We start from the raw sequence: 13,507 nt of genomic DNA, 5'->3' as shown, positions 1-13,507 counted from the left end.
GTCGAGCGCCCTAACCACTGAGCCACCGCGGCGGGGCAACAAAATAGGACTGCGAGAGACCGCTTGAGGCGATGAGCAAAAACATTTTCCTGTCCCGCCGATGGTAGAAACAGTGAGGTGCTTCAAACAATTCCATATGACTTGATGAATTTCGCATAACAGGATGTAACTGCAACATGAAAATTTGTACCTTTTTGCGTTGGTACGGTTTACTAAGAATTCCCACAGCTTCGCCACAGCAGCGAGAAGAATTACCATTCTTGTTCGCAATAAACGAGTTCTGTAAAGGAGCTATAACACGTAATGCTGCTCAAACTTCAAAAAAAAAGTCCATAACAGTTGCAAGGTTAAGTATCGAGCACCTTTTTCTGGCTGTGAAACGCAACGCATAACAAGCATTTCATGCTCAATGATGTGTTCCTGTTCGCTGGCATTTTTCATAAACTGAAAAAAAGGACATTCACGTACTTGTCGCCGAGAGAAGAGCAACGGTGCATGGTGATGACGCAGGTTAGCCGGTGGTATACGTGTACAGCACACCCTATGTCTGGTCTCTTGTCGTGCTTTCAAATACACTGGCTATCCGTATAGGAACGCTAAAAGTGAGGTACAAGTGAAGAGCGGCTTCAAAAGAGGGTGTACATGAAACCCTCAAAGGCGCTAATGTCATATAGAAGACACCGTTTAAGGCTAATTTGGCACAGGTTCAAAGAACTAAACGGTGACCAAGAGGCAAAAAAATAACCGGAGCCCTCCACTACAGCACCTATTTATTCCTTTCTTCTTTCACTCCCTCCTTTATCCCTTCCCTTACGGCACGGTTCAGGTGTCCAACAATATATGAGACAGATACTGCGCCATTTCCTTTCCCCAAAAACCAATTATTATTATTATTATTATAGTTCACGTTGCGCAGATAAGCATTTCCGAATAAACATTTGAGATCACTGCGGTAGCCCGCATTGGAGTAATGGGAAAACAATGACACCTCCTCGGCACTTGTCCACTCTATTTGCTCGTATTTGCCTCTAATGCCCCTATTTGCGTAAGAAGTTGTGCAATTCATCCAATTACCACCAAGCTTCGTTCCAAACTTTCAAATTTGGCGCCGCGCGTTGACTCCGCCCCCATTTCCGGTCACGTGGTACAACACTTCCGGAGTTTTAATTTTGGCGCCACTTTTGCCCAAGCCGCGTCCAGTTTTTGCACACTTTTGGTTCTAATAAATTAACTATTGATCCGATCGTCACCAAAAACTTTGCGCCGCATCCTCACATCATCATTATTCTTCGATTGTAACCACTATTAGACGTTCTCTCTTTCTAGTTCCCCATAATGCCTGCGGACACGTTTCGATGACACGAAACCGCCGACTTTGCCTAGTAAAAACCTGGCTTTAACAGTAAATGGGGAAAGTAAATGGCGCAGTATCTGTCTCACATATCGGCAGACATCTGAACCGCGTCGTAAAGTTAGGGACAAAGCAGGGACAGAGGGAAGAAGGGAAGAAATATGTGCCGTAGTGGAGGGCGCCGGAATAATTTCGACCACCTGGGGATCTTTAACGTGCACTTACATCACAAAGCAGACGGGCGCCTTTGCGTTTCGCCTCCATCGAAACACTGCCGCCGCGGTCGAGTTCGAACCCGTGTACTAACCCGACCGCAGCGGCCGCGTTTCGATGGAGGCGAAGCGCTAGGGCGCCCAGCGGTTGTGGAATCAGCGCGTTCGGAGGCGTTTCTTTTTTGTATTTCTCAGTGGGCAACATGCGTCGAAGTCGAACGCTCACGATGCTGAAAGGACGACGAAAAGGAAAGGCAGGGAGGGTAACCTGACCCTTTCCCCCCATGCAGGCCCACGATGACACGTTTTCGCCTTCCCTGCAGGCTAGCAGCCTTAGTGCCCACTTAATTTTTTTTTTTTTGAGGGGAATACACTGAACAGAGTTTGGTCAAACGCCATCGATATTGACCAGCAGGTGCGGACTTTGTATCCAGGGCATAAAACTCTGGGTTTTAAGTCCCCTATACATTTATGTCCTAAGCGGTATCAATTTTTTCGTCGACTAAAAACCTGTCGCAATCAGCACAGTTGCGAGACTGAATGCACTCAAAAACCTTGTCTCATCCAAATTCCTGCGCAATAAAGGAAGGTACTTTGAAAGTCTACCAGTGCTCTACAAACCGTCCTGTATCACAAAAGCAAAGCCTTTCAACTTTGCGGTTGACTCTCTTTTCAGTTTTGGCCGCAATGAAATGCATATCTATTTTGGCACATATTTTGGCACATATATTCCAAACGAGACAAGGTCATATCCCACACTGGCGCTATTCTAGCGTTCTGCTTTAAGGCATCTAATCTTCAAGGCGTCTTTGGCGCGAGGGACAAGGAGGAAGAGTGCACCCGCCGAAAAAGCCTCCAGAAGCTAGTAGCAAACACATGCTTCCTCATTGCACCTTGGCAGTGAAGCACGGAGTGTGTTTCGCAACGACACATTTGAGCGCTACCAATACTGTTAGTGTGCGTGCACATCTACTTGCAGATTTGTTTCCTTTAACATCAGCGCTAATTTGAATACATGCTGATCTTTTCTTCCCCCAGTTATCCCACATGTAACAAGCCACAACTCAACTCAACTCCCCTAGTTACTACACACGAGAAATCTACGACTGTTAATATTAAGAACGTATAAAAGCGAGTCTAATACAGGCAACCTTTTAGCCTCCTCTCCTTCTCTGTCTCAAGCCCTCTGGGGTCTAAAAAACGGAGGCGGGCTGCAGAAACGAATCTAATTTTGTGGGAACTCCACTCTTCGCTTGTTTCCTTTTTACTATTATTTTTAATAAAAACACTACTACCAACACCGCTTGTTTCCTTCCCTAGCGACCCTTCCCGCGCGACCCTCATCAATGATTCCATTACACGGAACTCGCGCGCGCTATACGATTCAGGAAAGCAAACCTCTCTACCTCTGCTATTTTAGAAACACTGCTCGCGGATCGTACCACGCAGCGTGGAAGAGAATACGGAAGCGCGTGAAGAGTGCTTTACGAGAAAACAAATTAGCCCGCAGTTTGATCGCTAGCTGCACCAGCGGTGGCAAGCAGCGAACGGCTCTCTCATAATAAAAAAATACAAGAAAGGGGTAGCCAGACAAAAAATTGCAGAGGACACTTGAGCTCTACCTGAAGGCTATGACGCGATAGCGTAGTGGGTTCGCTTTCTATTCTGAGCAGTTTGACATCTTTTAATGCACGTTCAATTTTTCAATTCTTTCAATTATTTAATTGATCAATTACACACTTTAAATTTTCTTAATTAGCGTCATCAAGCATTGGCTTTCTATTTTGAGCATTTTGACACTTTCTAACCTCCCTTTCTCCAATTTTTTCATTTTTTCTATCCTTTAATTTATTAACTAATTACAGAGAATTCATTAACTTGTCATCGCCTGTCACATACCAATCAATCATCAATCACTAGAACCGCAAACTACTATGATACGATTTTTGTACGCAGCCCCGATTATTTCCGACACGCGGTGCCGGCTACTACTAAGCCGACTAAGCCGAGGAGCTGTATACGCTATCGCGTAATAAATAGCATTGGCATTGCCATTACCGCGAAAGAAACGAGGATTTTAGGAAAAGAGCAGCGTGCAAAAGGGGGGGGGGGGGGGGGATCATCCCTTCATACTACATTGTTCCTTTTTTGAGATATGTAATGAGGAAAAATAAGCACACGCACGCGTCGCAAGGACGCTCTTCCTGCTCCGCGCAAAGTCACACGCCTAGTATGCGCAAAAAGTTCTCTTCTACTTTCATTCTTATCCATCTTCTTTCCTCTTCCCTTGTCGCTTTTTGTCTCCCTCATTTTTTTTTCATCTTTAGTGTACCACACGAATTCAACTACTGGAGTAGCGTGCCTCTGAGATAGTGTTGGAGGAAAGGCCAAGGCAGGACCAGCCATATCCACTGAATATGAATAAAATGCAAACGTTAAAGATGAGCCAGGCTGGCGGATAACTCAAAACGTCTTTTCTCGCGCTTCAGAGCCTTATATACCTTACAAAGCCCGCGTGCGCGCCCCAGCACCGATGGCGTGAGCTTCCGGAGTACCGTGAAAGGATGGAGCGAACAATGCCACTTTGAAAGGAGCTGCAGCTTCTTCGGGAGAGAGTGTGCGTGGGCAAAGGGGGAAGACGAGAGCAGAGAAGGGGAAATAAAAGCGCTTTTGGAGCATCTTCAGTGGAGGCTGTACGCTTTCTCCCAGCTTACTGCCTCTGTCCGAAACCACCAGGCGTTCCGCCTTAAGAGGATACACTTCTCCCCCTTCACTCTCTCCCCTTTAGGGCTCTGAGCTCTGCAAGTGAGATGCACCAAGACAGCGTGCTGTGTGGTGCTGTAATTACGCAGCGTTGCTGTTGTGCGAACTAAAAGACCGCAGAGAGCACGGGCACGTGCTGTTGTGCAGCCTTACACAAGGCAGAATGTGTTTGGAAGCCTCTCGCCTTATCTCGTTAAAGCCGCGCAGCGTTGTGAAAGCCAGGAACGGCGTCAACCAATCAGTAACTTTTTTTGTGCGAGATCAGCAATTGACATCGCAGAGAGTCATACTGAAGAACGGTGTGCGATCGGTCAACTCGTTGCCTATCGCACTCGCAAACAATGCGTCGCGGTGCTCGTTCAAACGCACCATCGACACCAGCCGTTTCTAGGTGAAGGTAGACGGCGACGACTTCACCTCGATTCTCAGGTACGGTAATAGCATTGCCCTACTCTACGGGGTCCGGATATAGCATGAATGTCCGGACCTCGTAGAATATTTGTTACGGGTCCAATTGGACTTATTTTTGGAAATGCGGCGGAGAGTTTGAAGGATGCTTCACTTCCGCCACCGGTTGGCCCGGTATTGCACTGCCTCCGGGATCGGCATTGTTTTTAGCGCGTCTTTACTATCCTGTCTTTCTATCCCATCTTTCAACTCTCCTACTATCTGCACGTGGTAGCGATTGTGGCTCGGCTTGAGCCAGTGGGCAGGCCTGTGCACTTTCCTTTTCTTCCTTCCTGGCAACAACAGACAGATAGACTCAGGTACGAGAACGGACCCTTCGCGTACCGCTGCTCGCTGTCGCACTCGTCCCGCACCAACGGTGAGATGGCGTACGCGAGAACACTGAAATTATCGCGCTCTTCCACCTGCACAGCAAGCTGTGCAGTGGCCGGCTGGTGTACGCGACTTAGCACAGCGCCATTGACATCCTCGCCAACAAGGACAGCATTTAGGTATTCTACGCCAGGAGCAGCAGCAACAGCACATACTTCATCCTGACCTCCTGACCATGGTGGAGATGTTCAACAACAGCGTGAACGAGGAGACCACATGCATCGCATTCGCCACCGATCTCTACGAGAAAGTGGCCCTCGAGATGGTACATATGATACAGGAGCTCCTCTAATCGCTGCTGTCCGCAAACGCCACGTGGCACGCTGCCAGTTCAGTGGTCACGACTCGCTGGTCCGCTACTTCTCACTAGCGCTGCTTTCGCTGTAGCTCGACTTTGAACGGAGCTAACCGGTACCTCAATGCCAGCGCACCTTTGAAAAAGGAATGCTAGTATCGGGCAACCCTAACCGGAGCTGCGCCGACAGTGCCAGCGGATGTCAACCGCTAAGTGCAAAGCAGTCGTAGTGACCTTCCAGGGAAGGCTCCGTCAGGGAGTGCTTTATGGGACCTTGTCGAAGCTCCGCCATTTATTAATCGCTGGACAGAATGCGGCTTTTGTTTTATTACACTCTGTACCCGGCTGCATAACGGAAGCATCTCATTTTTCTGGTGCATACGAGCGTGTTTTGCAATCTGGTCCAGCAATGAAGGCTGTGCCGCTTTCATTCTTTTCGCCGTACAAGCCAAGAAGGTTCTCTTATGCAAGTGCTTTGTGAACCATGAGGAACTTAGGTGTTGAAGTGAAAGACGAATCTGTTTTTGTAGACGCACGTACTTAAAACCAGCGGTGCAGTTGGGATCCCGTCTAGATGTCATTATACGGGGCAATGTAAATACAGTGTCGTACTGCCGCAACCGTTCATGCTGTCGCCATAAGGGGCGGAGAGCAGGCCACTGCTGAGCACTGCCATTAAGTCTCTCACGGCGGCTCACTCCGAGTGCTGCTCGTGATTCGAGACTGTAACGAGGAGTGCTGTTGCTGACGAGTTGGCCTTGAGTTTCCGCCAACTAGGCGTTTCAGAAGAGCACCACGTGCGTTCAGTGGATTGCGCCTCAGACTTTAACGAGGCGACAGCTCATTCATACTCGCCTTTACGCCGCAATATAGAAGTGGGCAGTTCCATTTACTCTGTTTTTTGAGCCGCCGTTGTCATATCTGAGCACGCGCTGCTCCTGTCTCATGAACACTGTTTCTGAATTTCTAAATTGAGATATCAAATTGATAAATCAACCCTGGCGGGCAGCATCTCTTGCAGTTGACCTCCAGATATTTTCAACTCGTCCATAACACTTCCTCTTTTATTTTAATTTATAATGCTCCCATTTACGAAAACGAGGCCATCTGCTATAATTATATAAACCACCACTTCTGCATGTTCAACACCTCATCTTCTATCCGAAAGATATCTTCCGCAGGCAGAAAAAAACACGGTACTTTCCAAATGATGCCTAGATTCTGCTGCTTTTGATGGTATCGTTCCGATCTTCGCTACAGAGGAGAAAATTCAGAAAATAATCCCTAAACTCCCAAAGCAACGGTAATTCTACATCCTCCGTCGTCTATGTTTATGTGCATGTTAAATTTGTACTCAGAAAATACGCAAGTCCCAACCTCTGTGTCTATCTCCCTTCAGTCTGGCACAACCGCATCCCTGCAAGGCTCTTTTTCTGGGCGCCATTTTGGCGTGGCAAAATAATGTGCGATTTATCGTCGATCGAGAAAGCTTTCAGTTGAACAATCGCTATCGCGTGAGCGCGCCCAATTTCACGGCAGCCTGAACGTCCAGGTGGAGTTTCCGAGCGATTTCCTTGGATATTGAAGAGGCGATTTATCGCTAGTTCTTCCCGTCGGCTGCAAGAGGAAGAAGGAATAAGCGGGAAATTGAGCACGCAGCTCGAAATTGCTGACTAACAGAATCGCTTGGCGTCCATACGCTGCGCTCTATACGCGGCCCCTGAGCGCGCCAGTTGTTTCAGACGGATTACTTCTTATCGAAGCACCGACGAAAGAATCACTCGGCAGAAAATTCGCAGAACTAATGGCGGCAGGAGAAATGATGCACGTTTTGTCTTTCGCCTTTAAAAGACTGCGGTGCTTGGAACAGCCCGAAATATCAGTCTCATTTTTATTATTGCTTGCGGTGTCTTTTTTTCTTCTAAGAACGTCCTTCGTTCGCTTTATATGTCTAAACGTTCGTAACAAATGAAATATCTTTATGGGCTCGCACTTGTAGTGCGCAATGAAAGAAGCCATCGCTCATGCGTAAAGAATGCGGAAGTGGAACGAGCTGCTCAAAGCAGTAGCCCTGGAGATTTAAAAAATACATTAGGCTTTACTTTAGAGGCCTTCTCTCAATTATATATTTTTCTTTTCCTTGAGTTTTTACTTCCGGTTGCCGGAGTCTTCAAAAAAACTTTGATTTCCCGCGGTACAGCTTTTTCAGTTAGTCCAGCCGAAAGGTATAACCATCTGTCTCTTCATCGAAATTACTTGGACATTCAGTTGAACCTCTCAACTCACATATTGTTAGCTACACTGCCTTCTTAAAATGACCACAATAAATGTGAGCTAATTGTTTTCATTAATAATAACACTAAGAATTATGTTAAAGTTCTTTACGAAAACGCAAATCAGGCCCGCCACTGCTACAATAACGCACAAAACTCTAAGCAACTGATCCATAATGTGGTTAGATACGTGACCATACGCTATGTGCTATCGGCTTACTAGCTTTTTGCTATAGCTCTCAATACTTCAAAATTAACACTGTTTCGCACAGCCGTACATGATTTCTTTATGAAACTTGTATTTCTTCAGCTTCAAAGTATCGCACTGTAGGAAGCAATCAGTGTAGACGGAAAGTTAACGAACAGAACTCACACTATGGCAGACCTTGACGAACGGCAGAGAAAGCAACGGCTGACCGTCATATTGTACATTCCCAGGCCGGTATAGTTTTGTAAGTTTGAGTGTTCTGCTTTTGCTTGAATTATTGTGTTTATTTTGCCTTTTTATCTTTATTCGTTTCGATTTTGGGCTGTGGATTTTTATGGCAACATTCTAAGGAACGAAAGCACATTCTCAACTATACGCTATGGTCGTTTCGTCGACTGTTGACTACAGTTTTAATCTTACTTCCTTCCCGCTTATAACTTCTATCCGCATATTTTTCCTAATAATGCGGCGAATACGAAGTGAATTAATGAAACTCAAACTCTATAAGCACATAAGTAGGAAACATGAATTGATGAACACATAAATACTCGAAATACAAGCGCCCCTCAACGAGCTCTGTCGTTGAAGAATGAAACCAGCTGCGCGCAGTGAACGGGCTTTGGCACGACGAAGTTACATACTACCCTGTTCATTTTTTCGCAGTGTCGATCTTCAAGTTCGCGAACCACCGTCACAAAACTTGCTAAGATTCACGAGCAAGCAGCTCTCCACAAAAATCGCGTTCGCCATCTATGAATCTGTCAATGCTGATTATCCCGTACAGCTGGTAGTCTCCTAAATACCACGAACAAGTTGTGCAAAGCTTACGATAATATTGCGCGCATTAACAGGTAAAAGAGAAGACAGCAACGATGCCTTCTGTGTTTTTTACCATACTCATCCCCTCAACATTTCGAATTTCCGGAGACGACCTTGAAACTTACGACTAGAGCTGGCAGCTTTCTATGCGACGGTCACGGGGAAAATGATTCAGCCGTGATTTGCACTACGGGTTGAGAATTATGGTATTTAACCGTTTTAATTCCGCCGTGGCGTGCCCAGCATGCACCAGCACATAAAAATCTCCCAGTCGCTTCAGCGATTTGAAGACAATCGAAACTTCATGAAACAAACATTTAGTGTTTTTCTTATATAGTTTTCATTGTATTAACTATATTTATACTAAGAAGTCGAGAAATCATGATTCAATGGAAAACTCACAGGCGTTGTCCAAGGTAGATGCTGCGACATTGTTTTATTGTTTGAGGCACATTGTTTCGAACCAGCATTGCAATAAAATGCCAAGGGAGTCGCGGGCCCTACCTAGGAAGCTATGAAGCAAAAGCTCCAAGCTGAACGACTTGCTCTGCATTTTTTTATTAAGGCGAAAGCATTAGATGCCTCATCTACAGGAAAACCCTGCGTCGCCCAAAAAGTGCCGGTGCCACTAAACCCCCGATTGGTTGATACAGAGTGACGTCATGACCGCAGAAAAATACGCAATTTTAACCATTAATAGCCAGTGCTCGTACAGAGGGAAAAACACTCTTCTAGAACGTCTGAACTGTGTTTTCCGCAGCTTTCAAAGCCGCTGCGATCAGGAAGGCAAAAATGACGATGAAATCCTCTGAGTTTAAGTGCAAGTGCTTACATCCAGACCATTTTTAACTAACTGTTATCGCTATATATCGCGTTTTAAGCCGGAAACACGCCCAGAACGTTTCCTAGGCAAGCAGTTTGCCCTCTGTACTTACAGCTGTACCCACTACAAGGAAATAATACAAAATTGAAATAGAAATACAATAGACTGGAATAGACGTGCAGTGCAATTGCAGTGATTTCGAACTACTCTCGCGCAATTTCTTTAGGTACCCCCGGTATTTTATTTTTGTTCTTGTCTATGCGGTTGTTTAAAAAGTAAATGCATGAGGTGGTTAAAGCTTGTTAACTACCCGCGCAGAGACCGTAAGGCGTACGGCTCCCGCAATCGCTCCGACAGCCGGCCACCCATCTCTCTTCTCCGTGGGCAAAAATGTGACTACGCACTCGGAAGAATCCGTGCACACGTCTAAGTAACAAAATATATCGCTGAATATGCATATCGCTATAGGGGCGCCCACTTCGCGTAACTTCAGACGCTGCGATTGAGATGTGCAGATGTGAAGCAACTGCCAAATGCCTTCGCGTCCTTTGCATCGCATGACGTTTGAGGGCGAGAGACATTCTCTGTCCCCAGCTTCGCCACTGCACAGGACAGCGGTAGGGGCGGGGAGCTACGGAGTTGGAAAAAAAAGGAGACGAAAAGATGAGGCAAACTAACGACGTTAGAGGGGGTGAATTAAAGTGCTTTGCCTCCTTTATTTGTTTCTTGTTTGCTTGCTTTGTGTTTGTATTTTTTTCAGCTAAACAAGCTTACAGAAAGAAGAGATGAAGACGACTGTAGAATCAAATGTTCCATGGAACTCGAGCAGATATGAAATGTAGCGGATGATGTCACAGCGGGACAAGTGAACGAAACAAGCACCACAGTGTCTGTGAACGTTGACCTGAGCACCATTGTTTCGTTGTACGGGGAACCACGACACCACGCCAGTGGCGCACATTTCCGTTAGCTCATTTTACAGAGAATTTTGCAATAGTTCGCCTAGTTATTTGTCACTTTCTCCCTCTCACCAAACAATCAATCTACACCCTACATATTTTCCAGTGCAACATTGTGAGCAAATGACAGCAAACGTATTGTTTATGCACGTTACAACATCCACTATTTGAGGTGGAGAGGGTTCGGGCGCAACAGCCTGCTTCTGGCCCGCCTTTATAATAATAGGAACCATGTTTATGATCTTCAATATTAGCACAAAAACAAAATACAAGAAAATTTGGTACTAGGTGTGTGATTTGTCAGACTACGTAAATTGTAGCTTTTGATGCTGGAAAGAACTTAGCTCTGCGCGCCCTTCAGTGCGCACGCACCTCATTCTGAGTGCATGGATTTTCAGATAAGATAGACGGGCCCGTACTGCAGCTTTACACCAGCACCCAGGCGTTCTGCGAACAGTAACGCGAGAGCAATTTGTCGCGGTATTGCTGATGATGTTCTTAATGTCTATATCCATAACACAATAAGACACCGGAGGCTAAAAGAGAGATCAGACACAGCTCTCAGGCTTTCTCAGCGATAATCTCGTAAGACGTTCTACCGACACTGAGCAGAACTGGACGCTACACGAAGTTTCTCCTAAAGGAAAAAATAACTGATAGTTAATCTCATCTTCTGTAGATTGCAGCGGCTTGTAGTTCTGGAGCAGCGTTCTTAGCCTACCTCATATATCGTTGGACACCTAAACCGCGCCGTAAGGGAAGGGTAAAGGAGGGAGTGAAAGAAGAAAGGAAGAGAGAGGTGCCGTAGTGGAGGGCTCCGGAATAATTTCGACCACCTGGGGATCTTTAACGTGCACTGACATCGCACAGCACACGGGCGCCTTAGCGTTTTTCCTCCATAAAAACGCAGCCGCCGCGGTTCGAACCCGACCGCGGCGGCTGCGTTTTTATGGAGGAAAAACGCTAAGGCGCCCGTGTGCTGTGCGATGTCAGTGCACGTTAAAAATCCCCAGGTGGTCGAAATTATTCCGGAGCCCTCCACTACGGCACCTCCTCCTTCCTTTCTTCTTTCACTCCCTCCTTTGTTCCTTCCCTTACGGTGCGGTTCAGGTGTCCAACGATATATGAGACAGATACTGCGCCATTTCCTTTCCCCCCAAAACCAATTCTATAGCCTACCTCACACCATCGGTAACAGAGGGCGCTACTGCACATTGACACCTTTGCTCATGCCCCTCGTTACCTCTCTCTCAGTATATTTCAGTAAGCTTCCGCCAGCGCATCTGAGCTTCGAAGGGCGGTCGTCTAAGCAGCTTAATAAATCGGATGCCACGGTGTTGTTCCTTCTCGAAGTAAGCCGGAGATAAAAGGAAAAAATACTTCTTGTGCATAACAGCTCTCTTGGTCTCCCTACGAACAGCGCCATTTCTGAAGCCGGAGAATAAGCCACCATGCGATTTTTATTGATGATAATGAACACTTTCTTTTCTTGGTTCTGTGCACACTGGCAAGCTCTACAAGAAGACACGAACTAGAAATAATTGTAATTTTAAATTGTTTATTAGGACTCATTTACTTTTTACCTAATTGTTCCGCTGTTTCAAATAGCTATTATTAATAGAGGAACACTATAAAGTTTGTCAGAGAATAAGTAATCCTCACCAAGACAGTTTCGAGACCTCCCGTTTGAAGCCGCATGTATTTAGAGATGTTTCTTGGCGGCTACAACCAACACCTCATTGTGTTGCTTTATCGAAATTCTAGTATTCCGGATGAATTTGGCTGCACGAATAATCGCCATTATCAAGCACAAGCAAGAGACGCAACAAAATTTCACACATATGCCATATTAACCGCAAGATCGTAGTCTTCCTGTATATTTTAAATAAATAAATAAATAAATAAATAAATAAATAAATAAATAAATAAATAAATAAATAAATAAATAAATAACACCTTATATCTCTCCCAACTAAGCTGAGAAGCGTATAACACTGTAGGCAAATGAAAATCGTCCTTGCAAATAAGCGAGTTTCTCGTTCAGCAGTGAAAAAACTAAAGTCACAAAGTTACACCTTGGTGCCTAACAAATTTTGCTGCTTCTATTCTCAGTGCGTTTGTACTTTTTCATGCGCCATTAATTTGTCCGATCGATATGCCACATCAGAACAAAGAATAAAACGTGCTAGTCCAATTAAATAAACACAAGTGCTGATGCTGTGCCCAGCTCGCGGTAGCAGGTTGCGTTCCAGGCTCGGAGCGATGGGGCGATCATCCGCGCCGGCATACATTACTTAAGCGGGGTTTGAAAAGAGGGCGCACTCTTCACTCGAGCTTCAGCTCGCCTGGGCGCAGTTGGCCGCTTTCTTAGGAAGCGCGCAGAGTGGAAAAGAAACGACGAAAGGATAATCCATCGCGCGGCAGCGGCTGCTGCCTAATTGGCTAATGGGCCGCGTAATCAAGCCTCTCCCATTATTGACCAAGCTTCTCTCTCTATCTCCCTCCCCTCTTCTTGTCTAGTTCTCATTTACTTCTTTTTTTGCCATCACGTATTTATTCTCGCACGCATTGGAGCAACTCATTCGAACGTCGGACGCCCCAATGAGCGTCTTCGGTAATTTGGGCGGCACCGTCATAAAGTAGAGGAGCGAAGATGAGGAGATCGGAAGGGGGGGGGGGGGGGTGACAGAGCCTGGAACTGACTTCATTCTCGTCACTCTGCTTATTATAGAGCTTGTTTGCGCATGCATTCAAGCGCATGTGCAGTAAAGTTTGGAGAGTTGTAATCAGAACATTGAGCTGGCATAGCAATCTCAGCGGTGGGTCTTTGACAAAAAGGCCACGCTGACAAACGGCGCAGTGCGGCGAGCGGCTCGCCCATGTTCTGCGCAGATACACGCACATCGTGCGCATGCGCGTCACAAGCCTCGCCTCGAAATGAGCAATTAACGACGTGCCTGCAAA

Source organism: Amblyomma americanum, chromosome 2, assembly GCF_052857255.1.
Source record: "Amblyomma americanum isolate KBUSLIRL-KWMA chromosome 2, ASM5285725v1, whole genome shotgun sequence".
In the NCBI taxonomy this organism is placed as follows: Eukaryota; Metazoa; Arthropoda; class Arachnida; order Ixodida; family Ixodidae; genus Amblyomma; species Amblyomma americanum.
Note: the sequence above shows the minus strand (reverse complement) of the source record.